Source organism: Microcaecilia unicolor, chromosome 1, assembly GCF_901765095.1.
Source record: "Microcaecilia unicolor chromosome 1, aMicUni1.1, whole genome shotgun sequence".
NCBI classification, from domain to species: Eukaryota; Metazoa; Chordata; class Amphibia; order Gymnophiona; family Siphonopidae; genus Microcaecilia; species Microcaecilia unicolor.
Genome location: NC_044031.1, coordinates 71,757,507 through 71,777,271, shown reverse-complemented (window position 1 = coordinate 71,777,271; position 19,765 = coordinate 71,757,507). Strand labels below are relative to the sequence as shown.

The 19,765-nt window shown below is 42.6% G+C and overlaps 1 protein-coding gene across 2 annotated transcripts in view; it reads left to right on the top strand.

The window, feature by feature from the left end:
• Positions 1–9,034: 9,034 nt before the first annotated feature.
• The window catches only part of KMT2C (lysine methyltransferase 2C), a 917,733-nt gene continuing 907,002 nt past the window's right edge, over positions 9,035–19,765 (top strand). For both annotated transcript variants that reach the window (XM_030198371.1, XM_030198346.1), the window contains exon 1: positions 9,035–9,092. The gene's annotated coding sequence lies outside the window, so the exon portion shown is untranslated. The remainder of the gene's footprint in view (positions 9,093–19,765) is intronic.

The window sequence follows — 19,765 nt, the reverse complement described above, 5'->3', positions numbered from 1 at the left end:
GTTGAAGAAAGATCAAAGTCTCTTTCAAGACAGATCACAGCTAAGTAAAAGCTCATTACACAAACTCAGTGGGACTACATTTTTATAGAATAATTTTCCCTGAAAGGATGGAAGTATTGATTTTGGGATAGTAATTAAAATTATACTTACCTGGAAAAGCAGGTCTCATACCTGTTGAAAGAAAAGTAAACACAAAGAATCAGGTTTTTTAAAAAAGAAAGTTAACTAAAGAGTTGTCTGAAAGAAGTAAGAATTAAAGAAACAGTAGATAGTACTTATCTGATAGGTTCTTTTCCTGTAAATTCTAGTTCAAACAAGCTGGGGTACTCCAATCTTAAACATAATAGTCTGGAAATGTTAAGTAGCTGTTCACTACAAAAAAAAACAAACCCAAAAAAACCACATGTTTGAAAATCGTTGGAAATATTATTTTATGTGAAAATCCTGGTTATCTGACTTTGAATTAAAATCCTTTATTAAAAAACTTCACACTTTGAAACTGAATTATTGCTTGACTGAACAAAACAAATCCTGAAATCATTTCTTTGCACTCAATGCAGATTGAGTGTACGAGGTTAGTGAAACTGAATCTTCCCCGAGCCTGTGACAAGCTTGAGGTAAAAGAACACAACTACAAACATCTGATAATGTAGAGCTTGTCCTTTCTACGGGGGCTATTACATTATGGATCATTTTACTAAGCTGCACTAAAAAGTGGCTGGCAGTAGTTTTAGCATGTAGGTTTCCAGTGCGCTCTAGCCACTTTTTAGTGTGGCTCTAAATGGCTGAACTTCAATTTCATCCATTAATGGCCAATTTCCAAATTAGTGTGAGGCTATTACCGCTTCAGCCTTTACTGCCTCCTATTTAGCAGATGGTAAGGGTTCACATGCTACTTGTGCGGTAATCGGCAACACTTAGAAATGTGCCTGTGCTGCCCAATTACCACTAGGAATGCCTACTCCCTGTCCCCCATGCTATAAAATAAAAGTTATTTTCTAGCGTGGGAAATGGCACACAGCAAATCCAGAACTACCACAGGGGGCCAGGTGGTAGTGCTGCTTTGCTGCTTGGTAACCCTACCGCACCTTCATAAAAAGGCCCCTCAGTGTATGCTTTTTAGCAATGAAGAGTGGTGTGGTAGCCGTGTTAGTCCACTCTTAAAGGTTATCAATAGAAATCAAACAAAATAAAACATGGAAAAGAAAATAAGATGATACCTTTTTTATTGGACATAACTTAATACATTTCTTGATTAGCTTTCGAAGGTTCCGATCTGAGGAAGAAGGGCAACTTTCGAAAGCTAATCAAGAAATGTATTAAGTTATGTCCAATAAAAAAGGTACCATCTTATTTTCTTTTTCATGTTTTATTTTGTTTGATTTCTATTGATAGCAATGAAGATGAACCTCAGCCTTTTCCTCAAGGACCTGAACAAAGCTTGGATTTCAGTGGCCAAGATTGTGAAACAGCGATACATGGGGCTGCTCTTGTGTATATTATGTAAACCTCTCTGTTGAGCAATCTAAGGGGGTCTTTTACAAAGGTGCACTAGTGTTTTTAACGTGCACTAACCATGTAGATGCCCATAATATTCCTATGTGCATCTACACAGTTAGTGCATGCTAAGTTTTGGCGCGTGCTAAAAATGCTAGTGCACCTATATAAAAGGAGACCCTATGGGCAGTATATCAAATACCATTACACTTGAAACTTGAAGGGGCTCTCCTGTAAGCGAAGGTCACCAGGTTTCTACAGGGATTCTCATGAACCGTTATGAGAGGGGATCTGCCTCTATGATTATGCTCTGCAGTTTTTATTTTCCAAATCAATATTTTTGAAACCCATTTTCCAGACATTTTCTACGAAGTTTGTCTGAGTGCATCCAAAGGTGGAATGTTAAGGGTGGAATTTGTGCCTGGACGTTTTTCAGCCTTAATGGAACAAAACAAAAACATCCAGGACTAAAACCAAGACATTTTGATCTAGACCTGTTTTAATGCTATGCTATTAGGGTCTTATATCCCGCTAAATCCCTAAAAAAACAATAGGTTCAAAGCGGGTTACATTAGACACAAAAATACATTAACACTCATACACAGCATCATTCATAGTAACAACATCATCTAATTAAAAGAATTTTCAAAAAATACAATTTCAATCTCTTCCTAAAAATATTACATGATGTGTGTTGACGAATACACAAAGGTAGTGAATTTCAAAGCTGAACCACAGAATAATAAGACCCTAAATGGGCTTTCTTGTATCTGATATCTTTAACAGATGGAAAAGAAAACATCAAACGCTCATAATTACAGGTTCTAGATTGACCACACTGCAAACTAACCAAAAGAGGAAAGTTATCAGGAATATTACCACATGTTTTGAATACCAAACAGCAGATTTTAAATTTAACCCATAAAGTGGTGTGGTAGCCATGCTAGTCCATTTTAAAGGTAATAAATAGAAATAAATCAAAACATAGAAAAGAAAATAAGATGATACCTTTTTTTATTGGACTAACCTTTAAGTTAGTACAGTAAAAAAGGTATCATCTTATTTTCTTTTCTATGTTTTGATTTATTTCTATTTATTAAATTTAGCCTGCATGTCAGCTGGCAGCCAGTGCAAATCCAGGAACAAAGGAGTTACATGATCAAATCTTGACTAAGCCACAAAAAAGTGCCCTATATGACCAGATGACCACTGGAGGAATAAAGGAATGACATCCGTTTACTCCCCCAGTGATCACTGAGCCCCTCCCACCTCCCCAAAACATAAAAGAAATAGCACATACCAGCCTCTATGACAGCCTCAAATGTTACAGCCAGTCCTATTAGCAAGCAGGTCCCTGCAGTAGCCTACTGGTCGATGCAGTGCACTATGGCAAGGGGACCCAGGCCCATAATCCACTTTAACTGTTACACTTGTGGTGGAAAGTGTGAGCCCTCCAAAACACACCAACAATCTACTGTACCCACATATAGGTGACACCTACAGCCAAAGGGCTACTATGGTGGTGTACAGTTGGTTTTGGCGGGCTCACTATACAATATAAGGGAGCAACGGAGAGATGAGTACCTGGGAGCGTTTAGATGAAGTCCACTGCAGTGCCCCACTGCTCTGTGGGGATGTCTGTGTGGCCAGTCTACTAAGAATGCTGGCTCTTCCTACATCCCAATGGCTTGATTTTGTGTGTTTTTCACTTAGTGTTTGTTTGTTTTTCAGAATCACTTGGACAGAAGACAGGAGACTGCTCCATCTGAGAATGCAGCTTCCCCCGACCTGCTGGTTCCTCAGAGGCTGCACAGAAGGGAAGTGAAAAAATGGCGCCTGCTGGAGCGAGCGCAGCAGGGAGGACCAAGGGTCCCACCAACAGAGACTCCAGCATGTCACAACTAACTGCTGAACCCAGCTTCCCATTCGATTTGGGCTGCAGAGCGGTGTTGTCGAGGTTAGCTGCGAGTAAGAAGAGCATTTTCCTGTCACTGCTCTCCGGTACCACACTGGGAGCAGTGTTTGACCGATTCCAATGGTGTAGCCATTGTCCTGCCGAGCGGAGCCGAACCTGGAACCTACCCCGGCTCTTGACCTCTTTTTTTTTTTTTTTTTTATTACGGCTCACAGCAGTACTTACCGTCTGGAGTCAAAGTGCCCGTTTTCCTTTTTTTTTTTTTTTTTTTAAATGAGAGGCAGGAGAAAGAGAGCTGGAGCCAAACACTAGGGCAGAATCACTTGGGAAAACTGGGGGGGGGGGGGGGGGGGGGGGGGAGAGATAGACAGCACCTGTCTCCTGGGACCGACTTCTCTTCAAGTCTTCCCTTTCCTCTGTAAGCTGCTCTACACTTTCTAGGGCTCCTTCTCTTTCTGTGCCCAATTCCTGGAATAGAGAATGATATGGGGGCAAAGTCTGTCCCAATTTCCACTCCATCCCCACAAATTCTGTAAAAATTATTACTGCTACTGTGGATTTACCACAGGTCACCGTCCAAGTGTCACTCTCTAGCCTTGTGCAGAAAATCAGCCACAACCTTTCTACAGCAGGAAGGTAGCTGGTGACTAATCTGCTTGGCTGCAATGATCAGTCCCTGCTACTACAATTCCAAGGATTATCATCAGCATTCCCCAAGCTTTGTGTTTGGCTAGCTTTCTGGGGTTTGCTTTCAGAGCTTCCCCGTCATATGCTGTATAGGTCTCTGGTGAGATCGCATTTAAAATATGGTGTACAATTCTAGAGACTACACCTTTAAAAAGATAGAATCAGGATGTAATCGGCCCAGAGAGTGGCTACTAAAATGATCAGTGATCATCATAAAGTGAATCTCAATACGTATACCTTGGAAGAAAGGCAGGAGAGGCAAGATACAAAAAGACATTTAAACAGATCCATGGCACAAAAGCACAGGAGGCAAGTGTCTGGAATGAATCTCTGGAAGCTCAGGAATGAGGGAGCATAGAATGAAGGTGAAAGGAGACAGACCCAGGAGAAATATAATAAAATACACCTTTACAGAAAGGTGGTGGATGTGTGGAAATGGCCTCCCAGTGGAGGTGGTGGAGAGAAAGACTATAGCTGATCTTAGAAAATGAGTAACAAACATACAGAAGCTCTAAAGGGAGAGGAAGGGATAACAGATGGTATGGATTAGCAGACTGAAAAGGTCATATGGTCTTTAACTGCTGCCATTTTCTATCTGGCCAATATTTAGCCGGAAGTCAGCGTTTTAATTTTTTTAAAACACTGATCACCAGCTAGATTAGCCCGGGATATTCAGTGCTGGGCCATGTCCAGTCACTGGCACTGCATATCGGGGGCTAAATTTGGCAGGAATGGCTGCCAGAGCCTAAGCAGGCCCCAGATGAATATTGGCTGGGACCTGTATAACTTATTTTCAACATGTAAGAATCCAGATCTCCCCTTCCTGCTCCCTCTCAGCCCACTAGACTCAAAGCCCCCCCCCCCCCCCCCAACAACTCTACCGGGCCTACCTGTATCTCTGTGATCCTAGTGGGGGTGCTGGGAGAAGGAGCAAAGCCCCCCTCACTTCTGTCCCTCATGGCTGCCATTTGCAAATGGCTGCCGCAACCTCTCATGGTACAAGTACAAATACCACAAGCTGCTGTGAGAAGTAATGGCAGCCATTTGCACAGTGGCTGCAAGAGGCAGGAGTGAGGGGGCTTTGTTCCTGCACCCAATGCCCCCACTAGAACTACCAGGGATACAGGTAGGTCCAGGGAGAGGACTCATGGGGGGGGGGGGGGGGGGGGTCCAGGAGGAGTAGGGTTTCATACAAGTTGAAAACAAGTTATGCGGGTGCAGGCTGATAACCGATGCTGGCACTTGCATAGCTATGCAGGCCAAATTAGGCCAGCACAGAATAGTGCCAGCACCTGCATAACTACTGGCTCTTCCCCAGTGCCACCCCTGTGCTGCCCCTGGCCTACCTGACTAAATTGCTTTGAATATTGGACAGTATGGTTTTAAATTATCTACTATAATAAAACTCACCCTCAACATTCTGAAGACAACATTCTGAAGTCACTCAGTCACTCACTGAAGGGTTCATGGATTCATGGTGGTGAAGCCAGAACACTGACCATGTCTCTCTGCCCCGCCCTCGCATGACGGACCAATCAGAAAAAACACCCTCAACATTATGAAACACAAAGGACCATCACAACACCGTTCCCAGGCAACACTAGGCAACGTAAGACGGACCACTCAGAGGAAACTACATGACAATAAGGGAGGAGCATTCCCCAGCAGAATGGCTCATTATCTGTGCAGCACGGAGAGCACAGAACCACCGCTGGAACGAGAGAAGAATATACCTGCTGTGGGTATGTGCAAAAATAGACCAGGGGAGGGGGGGGGGGGGTGGAATTTTTAAATGCCTAATGCCAGTACTGAAGAGTGCCAGAGGCCTATACACAGACTATATTTGGGATCGCTTGACATGGAGTCAGAGGAGCCGGAAAACAACGTGCCCGTCACCATCTGGGACGTGGGCGAACAGGACAAGCTGCGGCCCAGCTGGAAGGATTAGCCGCGACCCAGCCAGCAAGCAAACAGCGACCAAGGAAGGGGGAGGAGTAGGGAAACACGCGTGTTTCCCTACTCCTTCCCTGCCTAGGAATCACTGGAGACTGGCTGCCAAACTAACGAAACAACCGCACACCGACGCACCACCTCCATCATTAGAAAGGCATCCACTCTTTCTTCAACAGAAATGCAAACTAATAATACAAAACAAACAAAGAATACATGGTTTCTCAGGCGGCTGCAGGTAACTCCCCACCCCCTTCCTCTTCCCCTTTTGCCGAAGCGGCCAAGGACGTGCCCAACCATCCCCAGCCACAGGCAAGCTGTCTCCCACCTCGGGGATTCTCCGAGCACAGGAAAAAGACGGCGCTGATTCCTGCAGCGCATAAATGTACCAACATTCCCCTGCAACCGGCCTGAAATGGACCAAACATACCGGATCACCCCCTGACGGCCCGAGACTGTGCTCTTCTCCCTTCCGCCAACTTAAAACAACCATCCCCGTCCTCAGGCAAGCTGTCACCCACCTCCAGGATGCCCAGAACCCCAGCCCAATGGAAAAAGATGGCGCTGCTTCCAACAGCACATTTCTCTTCCAGCATTCCCCTACAGCAGCCCTGAAACGGCCAAAAAATACCGACAAAGAACGTGCTCCTCAACCTTCCATCCATCTAAAACAACACTGCTGCCTCAGCACAACACAAAATAAAAAAACCAACACTCAACAAAGGCTGACACCCCCTACAACCACATTTACATTTCACCAACAGAAAGACCCCCCTCCACAAACCTCCTTGACAGACAAAACCACACACACACAATACAACAGAAACACACCCTCAAAGCCACACACCAATCCAACCCACTTTGCCAGCACAGCACATCCCCCAACCCCCAAGCAAAAAACAAAACAAAACAAAAAAAAGACACACATCAACAACCTGCACACACACCACACCCTCACACACACAAAATAACTCTGTGACACATACACACACACACAAAAAAAAAAACACATGCTAGCGCCCGTTTCCTTGGTTTCGGAAACGGGCCTTTTTTACTAGTATGATATAACTACACGGGGATGAAGTAAATTAGCTGGGAGTACAATCTTACATGCCACTGGATGATCCGAAATGTGGTCTCGCATCGAGGAGCGAAGGAGAAATCAGAATGAATTGAAAGGTTGAAGGACATATGCAGCCATTGGAAGCCCTTACCAAGCTGCACTGGGACATTGAACCCAAGTTTGTGAGGACATTATATTGGCTACGGAGTCTAAGTAGCTGAAGGAATATTGTTTTCCGTTTGTTGAATCTACTGGCTACTAAAGACTGAGAAAATTGTGTCATGAATAGCGAATTTCCGCTTGTGATAGATATGGTTCATAAGCAGGAATGATGGGAAATGTAGTCATATATGATATGCCTTTAATGATAGTGTGGTTGGGTTGAATGAGGCAACGAAAGGTTGGTATGAGTGAGTTCCGGTGTCTGCATAAGAGTTTTTTTTGGATATTTTATAGTGTGGAAAAAATTGTTATTCATAATAAAATCTGTGGTGAAATTGTAAAATGAGTATGAGTACTGGGATTTAAATTATATGCACAGTTAAATAATCATGTATAACTGGTTTTAGTAAGTGTGGTTGGAGCCATCCCAGATGTGGGCCTGAGTGCATAGTCAGTTGTCACAGGGATTAGAGGCTTGGGAGAAATGACATGCGCTTGCTTTCAAAAGCATAGACAGTCTTGTTAGGCATAGCTCTTTGGGAGCCAATTCAAGTGAGGGAGTGTGTGTGTGTCCTCTAATGCACTGAGAGGCACAGCTCCTTCCAAGTAACATTAACAGGTATTGCAAAAGCTGTCTGTTATAGCTCAGCTTCAGAGTCCTCTGGTACAGCCAGCACAGAACATATACTTGTTGGTTCACACCCACTGGCTAATAGGATGTGTGCATGTCAACAGTCTTTCAGAGTTATCCTGGAATCCAATACTTGAAATTATGGGATGAGGTAATAAAGACAGGGATAAGAGATTCGGTGCATGGATGAGAAGCTGAACTCTCATGATCTATCATTTAAAATAATGTACTTAATTAAAAGATCATAAATGAAAATACAGCTTAATTATTTTAAGTAACACAACTAAGGATATTTTTCCAGGGGAGGGGTGGGGGAGATTCCTTTGTAAGCGAACCTATAAGCGAGTCCGGGAAGCGCCCGCATTTTTCGTGCATGTATACGAATACGAGATACAGACAACGTTATTTCAAACAGTTAGCTAGAGGGAGCACGTCTCTACAGCACTTATGTGTACCATCAGATTTACAAGAGCTATACAATGCATCGCAAACACTGCAACGGAGTTTGTACGGACGATAATACCAACTGCAACGCTTCAGGGCGGGCCTTGCTAGAGAGAGTACAGCCAGCGCAGCATGGAAATCCATTACTAACTAACCAGCTCCCACCACACCATCCCTCAAAACACCATTTTCCTATGTTTACTTCCTCTGAACTTCGCATCTGAGATTTGAACTCCACAAATCAAAACGCAAAGTCCCCAAGCCAGGCACATACATATGGGCTTTCAACGGATAAACTACAAGAGCAATAACAAAAAAAGGAGGTTAAAAAGGAGACAAAATTTAGAGAACGGCCCACCTCTTTCCAGTCCATCTTGACACCCCATGACAACCATCACATCTGTTTCAAAGTAGAAAACAACAAACTGATTTACTCTCTTCAGGACATAAGACAAGTCCAGAACCTACCACCACAAACAACAGCATCACTGCGGAAAAGGAAACAGCAGCGGTCTATTTACAAGCTGTGACGCAACGAATTGGTGCACCTGCGCAGTAGTAGCGATGGCGGAACCGGAAGCAGCGGCGTTCGGTTTACTGGCTGTGACGTTTCCGTTTGGTGCGCGTGCGCGGAACAGTGCTGTCGTTCGCCCCACATTCTTCTCCGGTAGTGGTGGGAGCTGAATGCAGAAGCAAAGAGGGAGGAAGGAGGGGAGCCAGGGCTCGTTGTCAACAGCAGCAAGGTAAAAAGAAAAGGAAGCTAATTTGTTCCGAGAACTGCTCAGTTTCACATTCTGTTGTATGAGCACAGTGGCACTCTCAGCGTCAAAGTGCGGGTATCCCTGCGGTGTCACAGCGTTTATTAGCTTGTTTGGGGGACTGCACTACGGAGAGAGGCAGGAAACTTGTGTGGGCTGGTGTTCGGGTGGCGCATTTTCTACTAGTGCCCTTTGGTGGGGCCTCGATCAGGGGCTGCCGTCGCACTGTCATTTTCGGAAGAAGTAAAAAAAAAAAAAAAAAAGAACATTCCTTGTGTTTGTCTTTTAAAGTGGTAGGAAACTCGTTTTCCCTTTTTTGTTTAAAATAAGTCGAAACATATTTCTTTTGAAGTTAATTGCTTATTTCCAGGTTTGATGGTTGTTTTGTAGTAATTGCAGCAGCAGCCACAACAACAGTACGGGCAGCAAACAACGCCGTCCGAATTGACACTTGCTGAATTGCAAAGAACAGCAAACTGTCAGTCCTCTCTGCACACGCGTACACTTGGTTGCTCGTTAGCTTATCAGTTTGAGGACGTTTTCCAGCTTGAGTTTTTCGCTGAATTTGTGTTAATTTTTTTTTAAAAAGTATTTCCGTTCATATCTTCCTGAGGATTTAGTCGCCCTTTATTGGTTTGTTCCCTTGGTTATTCATATTATGCCTTGTACTTTGGTATTGGGACGTGAGGGGGCTGTCGGTGGAGTTCTAGCTGTCCCTGTGGCTCTCAACCTACTACCCTCTCGTGTTCACGCTATTTCTTTTCAGGCTGACCTCAAACACTGTATTTGGAGTTTTTCTGTCCCATTTTCTTACAGGTTTCTTATTTAATTGAAGCTTTGCAGGTATCGTAAAAAAAAAAATGCAGCTTCATTAGTGCTTTTGTTTCGAACTTGCTAGGAATGTGAAATCCTCTAAATAAGAACAGGGTGTGACTTGTGTGCCAGAGAAACGTGCCAGACTGGCAGAATATTTTTATTTACCTGTTTTTTTAAAATGTACTATCTCCCCAAACATCTGTGTCCGATTATCAGACTCCATTGAAATCATGTATGTGGTTCAACCCCCCCCCCCCCCCCATAGTGCTTTTGTAGATCCGGTTATGAACACCCAGTTTAGCAAAGGAAGTTAATGTGCAGAATGAGAACTGCTCCGTTTTAGTAATGGGGGTAATCTCAGATAAAAGAATATAGTAGTACGGTAGAATGGCCTATCATTATGTTCTTTTGTGTTTAAACGCTTTTGAGTGGACAGAAAATTATCCATTTGTTCTAAGTTTTGCTGTGAAATATTAAAGTTTGATACTTGGCATACGAGGTAAACAAAGTAGCCTCTATTCTGCAAGATTTTGGAGCTGTGTGAATGGCTATTTTGAGAGAGTTGTCCTTGTAATTTGTTTTGATTCTGGAAACAGATCCAGTTAATTTTAGGAGAGAATAGTTGTGCACGTTTGAATTACAACAACATTTAACAAGATATTTTAAAGTTTTGTGTTTAAGCTGAAAAATCGTGAGACTACTTTTGAACAATATATTTCTTACATTTTAATAAAAATGTTTGTATATTAAAAAAACTTTAGGATATTGACGCTCCCCACACAAATAGCATTGTGTGGTTTATAAAGCTTTATTCTTTATAGCTTGTCAAGTTGCTGACATTACAACAGTAAAACCTTTTGCATTTTCCCCTTCTTTAAACTACAATCCCATTAAAAAAATAAAAAAATATTAAAGTTGACATTAATCTGTTTAATTTTTTATGCTCTCCTTTTCTAATCATAAAAGTTTGAGGAAAATATACAGTGTTTTCAGTTTTCTCCTGTTATATTTACAGAACTTTAAGTTTCTATTAGTTTTAGTTTTAGATTTTAAAGAAGAAGCAACATTTGTAGCTTTGAATGTAAACTGCACTAGTGAAGCTTTCCTGAATAAACTAACTCAATAATTCAGACACTGTTTATATTGGTAACAGATTTGCAGATTCCTGAGCTGTAGTTAGTATTTTTCATAGGTATTCTGTAAACTAGTCCGCTTTTAATACTGCAGACAAAATATGCCTCGGTAAAATTCTTGTGCATGAGCTGAAGATATTTATCTGTATGCTAATAAGCATATGAATCACATTTCATGCAAATAGATACACCACATTTGATACGGCATGTGTTGTATACCTGTATACTCCTATGGCTATCTAGATAAAAGACTTGCCAAAACATGTTACAAATGTTTTCGTTTAATGTAATTGTATTTACAAAAGGATATCTGCCTTTTGGATAGGGATGCTGACAGAACATTTTTTTTGCTTTATAGTTACTTTTATTGCTAGGCCTAACAGATGTATTGTAATAAAGCATCCCAAGTGATGAATAAAAATGTTCTGTAAAATTCTTGTCTGCTACATGTATAAATTGTTGTCTGGATTTGAACGATTAACCTATGCTAATTGCTAACTTGTCATAATCTTTTGTGACAGGATTGTAGCAGTAGAGCTGAAATTGACATGACTACTACTATTACTTATCATTTCTAAAGCGCTACTAGACGTACGCAGCACTGTACACTTGAATATGAAGAGAGTCCCCCCCTTGCTCGACAGAGCTTACAATCTAATTAGGACAGACATGACAGGAAAACTTTAGACTTACACAGTTCCAGAAACAGAAAAACATCCAAAAACTGGCACGAAGTGGCAGATAGACATTTTTCTTGCAAAAACATCCAAGTTGCTATTTTCAAAACACATTTTAGACATTTTTCTATGCAGTTCATCCAAATCACAAGGTGACATGTTGAAAGCGGGATTTCGGCATTCCTAATGCTTGGCTGTCTTTCAGCCATAATGGAATAAAGCAAAAACGTTGAAGGCTAAAACTTGGACACTTTGGGCTAGCCCTGTTTTAATAATGACTAAGTCATAAAAAGGTGCCCCACATGACCACTAGAGGAATTAAGGCATGACCCTCCCCTTACTCCCCCAGTGAGCACTGACCTCCTGCTACCTCCCAAAGATGTAAAAGAAACAGTGCATACCAGCCTGAATAACAGCTTCAGATGCTATGGCTAGTACTATTAGAGCAGCAAGTAAGTCCCTGAAGTAGCCTACTGGTTGGAGCAGTGTCCTGTAGAGAAGGGGACTCAGGCCCAGATGCATCAACGAAACGTAAAAAACGCAAAATCGTTAAAGCCATTACTGAATTTAAAAAAACGAACAATGCTCCAAAAAAACAAGTCGCACAAGTTCGGTGCGGTATTGTAAAGAACCATGCATCAATCCCTGTCGGTAATCGGCTCCTAAAGCATGTGCAGAGCAGCCAAGCGTTATGCTGGCTGCTCTGCGCATGCCAGAAACGTCAAAACAAACAAAAAAAAAGAAAACACAGAAAATGGCTCCCCGCTTTCCCCTGCATGTCTCCACAAACATAAAGGATTGGGGGGGGGGGGGGGGGGGGCAAAGGCGCTCATAAGGACTGTCCTGTATGGACGGCCTTGCCCCCCCCCCGAGGTCGCCGCTGCTCCCCGCTGCTCCGTGTGTGAAATAAAAGCTGTTAAAAATCTTAACTTTTGCAGTGCCAGGCCCCCCTCCCTTCCTGTCTCTCTCTTCTCCTTCTGTATCCAATGTTCCGCCTCCTGCCATCCTTCGCCTCCATGCCCCACCCCCCTGAGTTCATCGCCGCCGCTCCCCCCTCCACCGGACCCCCCCCTCCACCATAATGGCCGGTGCAGCGCCTCTCACCTATGTTTGAAGGCGCTGCACGGGTTGGATCAGCTGTTCGTCGATCGCTTCTGTCTTCTCCGACGTCTCCTTTTTGTGCCTGCCCTCCTCTGACGTAGGTAACTGAAGTCAGAGGAGGGCGGGCACAAGAAGGAGAGAGACTTCGGAGGAGACAGAAGCGATCGACGAACAGCTGATCCAACCCGTGCAGCGCCTTCAAACATAGGTGAGAGGCGCTGCACCGGCCATTATGGCGGAGGGGTGGAGCGGCGACGACAAACTCAGGGGGGCGGGGCACAGAGGATGGCAGGAGGCGGAGCATTGGATACAGAAGGAGAAGAGAGACAGGAAGGGAGGGGGGTCTGGCACTGCAAAAGTTACGATTTTTAACAGCTTTTATTTCACACACGGAGCAGCGGCGACCTCGGGGGGGGGGGGGCAAAGGCCATCCATACAGGACGGTCCTTATGCGCGCCTTTACCCCCTCCCGATCCTTTATGTTTGTGGAGACATGCAGGGGAAAGCGGGGAGCCATGTGTTTGCAAAAGTTTAGATTTTTAACAGCTTTTATTTCACACACGGAGCAGCGGGGAGCAGTGGCGACCCGGGGGGGGGGGGGGCAAGGCCGTCCATACAGGACGCTGTTGATGAGCGCCTTTGCCCCTTCCCGATCCTTTTTAAATTTTGGTTTCATTTTTTGTTTTTGGCAGATGGAAGCAGGGGAGCTCACTTTTCTTTTTTAAACATGTTTTTTATGGTGCAGGGGGCAGCGGGGAGATGACAGCTCAGGCCTTAACGACAGGTCTGAGCTCACGTTAAATTTCTGATGGTAAATGGTTCGTTGCAATCGTCGGTATACTTAGTGCATTTCGAATTGTCCTCATTTCAATGGTAGTTTCTCGTTTGCATTCCGTTTTCGTTAGCTGCTAGTGTTGTCGGAAAATGGCCTTTAATGCATGCTATGTTTCAAAATTTCCTTGTTAAAGGGTTGTTAAAGGGTCGTTAAAGTTTTGTGCATCTGGGCCTCAGAACCATAACCCACTTTCAACTGGTACACTTGTGGTAGAAAGTGTGAGGTCTCCGAAACCCACCAAAACCCTACTATACCCACATATAGGTGACAACTGCAGACATAAGGGCTATTGTAGTGGTGTACAGTAGGTTTTTGGTGGGGTTTGAAGGGCTCATAATACAATATAAGGGGTAAAGATGAGATGTATACTTGGAACTTTATATGAAGTCAACTGCAGTGCCCCCTAGGGTGCTCCACTGCCTTTCTGGGATATCTATGTGGCCAGTCTACTAAGAATGCCTGCTCCTCTTACATCCCAATGGCTTGAATTTGTGTGTTTTTCACTTAAGACTTTTTTGGAAATAGTCCAGAAAGATAGACACAATGAGCATAACAATGTCTAGCAATGGCCATTTTTGAAGGAAAAAAAAGGATAGACGTTTTTCAGGTTAGAAAATGGCCATGTTCGCTACTGGAGTTTTAGATGTTTTCCGCTAAATGTCCAATGTCAGACTTTGACATTATATCAAAAATGCCCCTCCATGTAACTTTGCAAGTCAAAGTGCTTTGAAAATATTTTTTTATTTTATTTTTTATTTTTGTTGCATTTGTACCCCGCGCTTTCCCACTCATGGCAGGCTCAATGCTGTTTACATGGGGCAATGGGGGGTTAAGTGACTTGCCCAGAGTCACAAGGAGCTGTCTACACCTCTTAGTCATATTGAGGGTAATTCTGTAAGAGGTTTTCCCTTTTTCCCTGTGGTCCCACTATAAGTGCTGGGTATGGTGCTGGTTTTAAGCCTATTCTGTACTTTTCTTTAGTGTGTGTGTACTTGTTGGAGGGTTTTTGTATAATATAGAATACTAGTAAAAGAAGCCCGTTTCAGAGCAAATGAAACGGGCGGGCGCTAGCAAGGTTTTCGTCGCCAACACCCCCCTCCCTCCCTGGCCAACCCCGTCGTTGTTCTGGCATTGCTCCGCCCCCAACGTCATGATGTTAGACGCGAGGGCGGGGCCCGGAGCGATTTTCCACTCCCCCGCCTCCCTGCCTGCCAACCCCTTCGTTGTTCTGCCATTGCTCCGCCCTCGAGGGCAGGGCCCGGAGCGATTTTGGTGGCTTCACCACCACGAACCTTCAAACCTTTTTGAAGGAAGTCAGAGCTTGGCTTCACTGACATCAGTGTCCTCAGAACGTTGAGGGTGAGTTTTATTATAGTAGATAGTGGCTTTGCAGTCTAGTTTTGTAATATAAATACTGTAAAAACACAGTAGCTATTTGATATTGTAAAATATAATCAATTTTGTCATAGTGAACCATTCCACAGTTAAGTACATAAGTATTGCCACGCTGGGACAGACCAAAGTTCCATCAAGCCCAGCATCCTGTTTCCAACTGTGGCCAATCCAGGTTACAAATACCTGGCAAGATCCCAGAAAACTCAATACATTTTATGCTGCTTATCCCAGAAATAAGCTGTGGATTTTCCCCAAGTCAATTTAATAATGGTCTACGGACTTTTCCTTTAGGAAGCCGTCCAGACCCTTTTATAACCCTGCCAAACTAACCGCCTTTACCACATTCTCTGACAACGAATTCCAGAGTTTAATTACACTTTGAAGAAAAATGTTCTCCGATTCGTATTAAATTTACTACTTTGTAGCTTCATCGCATGCCCCCTAATCCTAGTATTCTTGGAAAGAGTAAAAAAATGATTTATGTCTACCTGTTCCACTCCGCTCATTATTTTATAGACCTCTATCATATCTCCTCTCAGCCGTCTCTTTTCCAAGCTGAAGAGCCCTAGACACTTCAGCCTTTCCTCATATGGAAGTCGTCCCATCCTCTTTATCATTTTAGTCGCCCTTCTCTGCACCTTTTCTAATTCCACTATATTTTTTTTGAGATGAGGCAATCAGAATTGAAAACAATATTCAAGGTGCAGTCGCACCATGGACTGATACAAGGGCATTATAACATTCTCACTTTTGTTTTCCATTCCTTTCCTAATAATACCTAACATTCTATTTGCTTTCTTAACTACCGCAGCACACTGAGCAGAGGATTTCAACATATCATCATCAACAAGGACGCCGAGATCCCTTTCTTGGTCAGTGATTCCTAACGTGAAATCTTGCATTGCGTAGCTATAGCTTGGGTTCCTCTTTCCCACATGCATCACTTTGCACTTGCTCACATTAAACATCATCTGCCATTTAGACGCCCAGTCTCCCAGTCTAGTAAGGTCCTCTTGTAATTTTTCACAATCCTCTCATGATTTAACCACTTTGAATAACTTTGTATCATTAGCAAATTTAATTACCTCACTAGTTACTCCCATCTCTAGGTAATTTATAAATATGTTAAAAAGCAGCGGTCCCAACACAGACCCCTGGGGAACCCCACTAACTACCCTTCTCTATTGAGAATACTGACCATTTAACCCTACTCTCTGTTTTCTATCCTTTAACCAGTTTTTAATCCACAATAGGACACAACCTCCTATCCCATGACACTCCAATTTCTTCTGGAGCCTTTCATGAGGTACTTTGTCAAACGTATTTTGAAAATCCAGATGCACAATATCAACTGGCTCACCTTTATCTGCAAGTTTGTCTGTACCATCTCTCTCCCTTTCAATCTGTTCAAAATTCTGCTGCATGACTTATATTCCGCTAGTGTCGCTATGCTCATATTAGCCCTCTCAAGTCACTTCATTGGCTCCTTAGCTGTTTCCGCATACAGTTCAAACTCCTCTTATTGACTTGCAAGTGGATTCACTCTGCAGCTCCTCAGTACCTCTCCACACTTATCTCTCCTTACACTCCTCCTCAGGAACTCCGTTCATTAAGTAAATCTCTCTATACCCTTCTCTACTGCTAACTCCAGACTCTGTTCCTTTTATCTTGCTGCACCATATGCCTGGAATAGAATTCCTGAGTGAGTATGTCAAGCTCCATCTCTGACTATCTTCAAATCTAGGCTAAAAGCCCACCTTTTTGATGCTGCTTTTAACTCCTAACCCCTATTCACTAGTTCAGTACCCATGTCTGGTTTATCATTTCCACCTTAGTAATTCCCTTATCCCTTATTTGTCCTGTTTGTCTTATTGTGATTAGCTAGTTACCCTGGGTTATTTTGATGACATATATATTTTAATGCACATTTCAGTCATATCACCACCTAGTTTGAGGCAAAAACGTTAACAGTTGTACAGATGTTTAAGTGCTGTACTGTATATGCTGTCCCCACAGTGTGTGTATTGCATTGTTGGATTTGTAGTTTCAGTATATAAAACTGCAGTTCCTTCCTGCTCAATTCTTAATTTTATTGGTCACCATCTTGTGTGTGACTCTCCATGAGAGAAAGCAAGTGAAAGATTACAATGTATATAATCTGGAATTGATATTTTCACTAAAATAAAGAAAAAGTAATGCAGATACCCTTGCATGGGCAAAGCCATTACAAAGACTATAATCAGAAAGTTGAAAAGAACATTTCCTTAGGGGGAATAAGGACTCTAGCAGGGATCATATTAAAGCATTAAAAAAAGGATTTTTCTTTAAGATTGTGCAGAGAAAGGTATGCTTAGCAATTCCTGGTTCAGTCAGTTCCCAGCTCCTGCAAAAGTCTGCAAGTAATTTGGCACAGAGCCAGATACTGCAAGTTAATTGTTGCATAGGCAGCTTCATGAAGTGTGTTTCAAATCTCAGCCTCCCATCTTTCTCCCTTTGCCAGTGTAACCTGGGACTAAAGTTCTTACAAAGGCTATTTTCTCACATAGTCTAGCAGTGGAAAAAGGACCGAAACGAATAAAGTAAGCAACATAAGCACTGGCAAGTCAGATGCAAAGCATTAATAAAGAAGGCTAAAAAAGAATATGAAGAGAACCTTGCCGCAGATGCTAAAACTCACAGTAACAACTTTTTCAGGTACATCAGAAGTAGAAAGCCTGCGAGGGAATTTGTGAGACCGTTAGATCACGAAGGAGCAAAAGGGATGCTCAGGGAGGACAAGGCCATAGTGGAGAAACTGAATGAATTCTTTGCTTCTGTCTTTATAGAAGAAGATGTAAGAGATCTGCCTGTACCGGAAATGTTTTTCAAGGGTGATGATGCGGAGGAATTGAAAGAAATCTCAGTGAACCTGGAAGCTGTACTAAGCCAAATAGACAAATTAAAGAGTAGTAAATCACCTGGACTGGATGGCATACATCCAAGGGTACTCAAAGAACTCAAGCATGAAATTTCTGATCTGTCATTAAAATCGTCCATAGTACCTGAAGATGGGAGGGTGGCCAATGTGACGCCGATTTTTAAAAAGGGTTCTAGGGGTGATCCGGGAAATTATAGGCCGGTAATCCTGATGTCGGTGCCAGGCAAAATAGTGGAAACTATTATAAAGAATAAAATTATAGAACACGTAGACAAACATGGTTTAATGGGACAGAGTCAGCTTGGGTTCAGCCGAGGGAAGTCTTGCCTTACCAGTTTGCTTCATTTCTTTGAAGGCGTGGATAAAGGTGAGCCGGTTGATGTAGTGTATCTAGCTTTTCAGAAAGCTTTTGATAAAGTTTCTCATAAGCGACTCCTGACAAAAACTAAAGAGTCATGGGATAAGAAGCAAGGATCTGGTGTGGATTAGGAATTGGCTATTGGCCAGAAAACAGAGGGTAGGGTTAAATGGTCATTTCTCTCAATGGAGGAGCATGGAGTGCTACAGGGATCTGTACTGGGACCGGTACTATTTAACATATTTATAAATAATATGGAAATCGGAATGACGAGTGAAGTGATTAGATTTGCAGATGATACAAAACTATTCAAGGTTGTTAAAACACATGTGTATTGTGAAATATTGCAGGAAGACCTTAGGAAATTGGAAGACTGGGCGTCCAAATGGCAGATGAAATTTAATGTGGACAAATGCAAGGTGATGTACATTGGAAGTAATAATCTGAACCACAGTTATCTGATGCTAGGGTCCATCTTGGGGGTCAGCGCTCAAGAAAAAGGTTTTTGTGTTTTAGATTATAAGCTGAAATCTTCTGCTCAGTGTGTGGCGGTGGCCAAAAAAAGCAAACAGGATGCTAGGAATTATTGGGAAAGGGATGGTGAATAAGACTGAAAATACTATAATGCCTTTGAATCACTCCAGCGTTTGCACCTTGAGTATTGCATTCAGTTCTGGTCACCGTATCTGAAAAAATATATATCGGAATTAGAAAAAGGTTCAAAGAAGAGCAACTAAAATGATAAATTTTATTTTATTTTTTATTTTATTTGCTGCACTTGTATCCCACATTTTCCCACCTATTTGCAGGCTCAATGTGGCTTACAAAATGTTACAATGACATTCACATTAATAGAATAAGAATTTCAGAATATAAAGCAGATAAGGTGCAAAAGAATATAATAGCAATCATCTTAAAGGAATAATAATTTCAGAATTAATACAAATAAAGGTTCATAGGTATATCATGTAGGATTGGAAGTGGATAACAGATAAAACAAAACATAATGATATCAGAACAGGATGTAATGAAATAAATTAGGAGAATTCCATAATAGTTGTTTTTGGAGTAATTTGGGAGTCATAAGTACGTAAGTACATAAGTAATGCCACACTGGGAAAAGACCAAGGGTCCATCGAGCCCAGTATCCTGTCCACGACAGCGGCCAATCCAGGCCATGGGCACCTGGCAAGCTCTGGGTAAAGTCACTTAACCCTCCGTTGCCCCAGATAAACCGCTTTGGATGTGGTTGCAAAAACTGTAGAAAAGCGGTATATCCCAAACAGACAAACATTCTATACATCGTTATGGAGAATCTTTTTTGTATGTCTTTATGAATAAGTAAGTCTTCAGTAATTTTTGGAAGATTGTCAAGTCGTGTGTTGTTTTTAGGTTGATCGGTAATTCATTCCACAGTTGTGTGCAG